Source organism: Cucurbita pepo, unplaced genomic scaffold, assembly GCF_002806865.2.
Source record: "Cucurbita pepo subsp. pepo cultivar mu-cu-16 unplaced genomic scaffold, ASM280686v2 Cp4.1_scaffold000266, whole genome shotgun sequence".
Classification (NCBI taxonomy): Eukaryota; Viridiplantae; Streptophyta; class Magnoliopsida; order Cucurbitales; family Cucurbitaceae; genus Cucurbita; species Cucurbita pepo.
In genome coordinates this window covers 5821-9796 of record NW_019646514.1, presented here as the reverse complement: position 1 = coordinate 9796, position 3976 = coordinate 5821, and the positions used below count along the sequence as shown (strand labels likewise).

General features: G+C 34.4%; 1 pseudogene; it reads right to left on the bottom strand.

Annotated features, from left to right (window-relative positions):
• The window catches only part of LOC111784711, a 10973-nt pseudogene extending 7731 nt beyond the window's left edge, over positions 1-3242 (bottom strand).
• Positions 3243-3976: the final 734 nt, after the last annotated feature.

Genomic DNA, 3976 nt, shown 5'->3' with positions numbered 1-3976 from the left:
AAAAAAAAAAAAAAAAAAAAAAAAAAAAAAAAATCCAAAATTTGCTTTTCCTGATTATAGCAAATCCTTTGATACGTTTGATCATCTGTCTCTTTTTTATTGCTTCAACTTTGTGTTTTGTTTTCCTTCAAGCAGAAAACTATTGATGACATTGTTGTACAGTTAAAGACTTCATCCCTCGCATTTCTTTGGCTAGCAATTTTCTACAAGGATGATCCTTAAGAGGAAGTGTGATCTCTCAGGAATATTTTCTGGAAAACGATTAGCAAAAAGTTCATCATATTTTCTCAACTTCCCTCAAGGCTCTGATAGTGCAATTTCTTTTTTTAGTTTCTAAATGAGTATACTCTCTGATAGTGCAATTGATATTCAAATCAATTGGAAAGCCTTGAATGGCTCTGGCTAGTTTGAAAGTCTACCTTACCTCCTGAAATCTCTTTTGGTTTAATATGCAAGTTCCCTTTTAAAAAAAATACGCATAAAGCCAATGTCTAGATATTATTTCAAGGCCGAACCTCAAATAAGAACATATTCTCCTTATAATTTGCAGCATGACCAGACGTTTCCCATAGTTGCATATTGAACATATTTGGTGACACAACCTGCAAAAGAACTGAAAGTGTTAGGTATTAAGATATATCTATGAATTACAATTCTACAAGGACCAATAACATTGGTAGCACTTACCTAAGTGGATGACAAAAGAAAAGCTCCTGCTTCGTACCTAGTAATCTATGATCATACTTCTTTGCCTCCTCAAGCATATTGATGTATTCCTGCACAAACACAGACTTCAAAATAAGATAGTGCCAACAAAAAGAAAGGAATAATATGTATGGAAAACCTTTTTAATGCAATATGCATGTGAAACTGAACTTTTCCGATTGTAATCAAATCAACATATTAATTTTCAATCACAACCTAAGTTCAACACAACCTCGTTGAATCAGCAAAAATATGTGGTTTATAAGAACTAACATAAAGAAATTATAAAAAGCACCTTCAAACGGTTTTTATCAGGATAAGATATCCCATACACTCTTTGTAGGCTTTCACGATCTTTACTGCCCCTCCAATAGGCCGATGATGCCTGAAATTTCAAATTAAGTATGACAGCTTCATAAATAAATATCAAAATGACAAAAAACACAGAATAAAGGGAAAGAAGATAAGGCATCTCCTCCCGAGCACCCAAAAAATGGATCTAATAAACAACCACAATCAAAGTTAAACACTAGAAAGAAAAGTTATTTGTGTAGGTTTTCTTAAGAGAGGATGCACTGTACAATCTCCCAAAAGCTACAAAAATCTCCATTTTCTTAGAATTTTGATTGATCCTTTTAATCTAAATCAACCTAATGACAGCTCTGGTAGAGCTCTTTTAAATGATATAGATTTTCACTTAAACCACCAATCCGAGAACTCCAGAAATGCCATATTTAAAACTTTGTGTATACACCAAGTCATTCCGAACGTGTAGTATAATCAGGATCAATGACAGTTGAATTTATTTGTTTTGAAAAACTTAGCTAATTGTTCTTCCGACTATATATCCCAGATAAGATTTAAACATTACATTCAGATTTGAGTAAACAAGAAAATAAATAATTACCTTCAGGCATGCAAATGCCTTCACAAATGATGTATTTGGTATGTGAGGACCACGACATAAATCAACCAAGGGACCACATCTATAAACAGTGATAGTCTTGTCTTCTGGCAAATCATTGATGATTTCAACCTGATAAAATTCATACATAAATAGGAATATTAGAGCTTCAATCCCCAATCATCAAATGAACTGCAAATTTTATTCAATTGCCTTGAATTTATTGTCAGAAAAGATTTCAAGAGCTTGTTCCCTTGAAACTTCAATGCGCTCAAATGGTTGTTTCTCCTGAAAATTAAAGAAAAATAGATTGAATTATTCCGCTGACAACAATAATACTCTGTAATGATACACTCATGCATGAAACCAGATCATTGAATACTTTATTGGGAAGAATCTTGCAGCAGTTTATTTTCTAGCTAAAAAGACACTAATACAGTTAATAAATAGATGATAAGCAAGCACTAACAAAGTTGAGGAAGCAAAAGATCTGCACTGTAGTTTCTAGCTTCTCATACATTTTCACATCGTTCAACAATTTTATTACAAGAAAATATCAATTGTCAATTATTGATTCACAACTAGTCCTAAAACTTTGAACAACCAAAGGGATAGTATACTTGCACTGAATCTTTACACTCTTTATAATAAATGAAACTAAAGTTAACTAGGGTTAGGATGTGAACTCTCTAGCACAGTTCTACAGTAGGCAAAATTGGTCACAAAACCTTGGCTGAGCCTTTTTCATATGAGAAAGACAGTGAAATTACAAGTAACACCACTCCTCTCCCTTCCAAGGAAAGATAATAATGAAAGAAAGAAAAAAATAGTCATGAGAATTCTTTATATATATAACTATGAACATACTTCTTCCATATGTAAATTCATGGAAAAACATAAAAACCAGATTTTAATTATATGAAATAAGTGGGGTCAACTCCTTATCAAGAAAAATAAAAGAGGACAATACCGATACAGCCTTCAATGCACCAGACTCAATTTTCTTGAAGTGATCATCATTCAAGCCCAAATCATCATAAAAAGCATCATAATAGAATCCCTGACACGGAAGTCCAATTAGTCTATAGGAAACAAAACTGCAAGCGTAAAAATTAGAGAAGGTACATACAGTGTTTATAAGAAACAATTTATTGTTGTACGAAATTTATAAAAGAATGCGACAATAACACCTCCCATTGGACAAGAGAGAAGCATGACTATAAGATTCAAAAAGAAGTGGCAAATTACGCCAAGATGTGGCTAGGTCAATAGCATTCTAAAAAATTTATTGTAGTCTCGTTCTTTTCCCCAAAAAAACCTTTGATTTCTTTCCATCCATATTCAAAGACACTCATCCTTCTTGATGGGGCTGCACTGTTCTTTTTAGGAGACGATTGAGGATTTGGATCAAATCCTTTGGAGATATGGGTTTACTCACTCAATTCAGAACTCTTCCCTGGAGATGCTTGGTGTGTGGCTTGCTTGAAATAAATAATATGAAATGATCTAAACCAATATATATGAACCCTAGAGTTTCATACTTTCCAGTTGTCTTTCTTCCTTTTAGTTTTTGTCGTGGTAGACCCATAACCCTCTTTCCACCAGTAGCAATTTGATCTCCCTCCACCTTCATCGCTCCCCTCACTAGGCTACGTCGCCCACTATTTCAATACCAACTCACAATCCAATAGGTAAATTTCAACTCCATGTGCATTTGTAATAAGGAGAATTAGTGTTGTACCAATAAGGAGAATTTGGTGCATCCGCATGGGTCAACCCTCTCTCATTCGTGACATTTTCACTCTCCCTCTCTGATAAACTCACTGTCATTTGAACCCTCCCTCTCGCACAAACCCATCTCTTTCCAACTTTTCCCCTCACACCATCCCCATTGAGCTAAGATTGTAAACCGAACCAGGCCCAAAATAAATATTTTGGCTATTTTCACCTATTTAGATATTGGTTCAGTTTCACACACCAATAAATCAAAGTCAGCAGTTAAACGCACATTCTAGCCAAAATATGAAGGAACTGAACTATGATCTCCCTAACTACAAAGGAGGGTTCATCTACACTTCACCACAAAGATAATCCAGTCTCCAATCACTAGATAATTTGGGGTTTTTTTTTTCTTCCAATCTAAGGATAGTTTATCCGATTAAGACACATATCCTCGACCTAAAAGTTCAAAAACCCCATCCCCCACAGGCCACATGTTGCTGAACTCAGAAAAAAGTTATATTCTAGATATTTTTCTCCAAAAGATGTTGGACGTTCTATCAAAAACAGGTCAAGGTCCTTCACCCTTGCTTTGGAATGTGACATTTGATATTGTCGGAAATTCTAAAAGAAGCAAGGTTCTTTTGA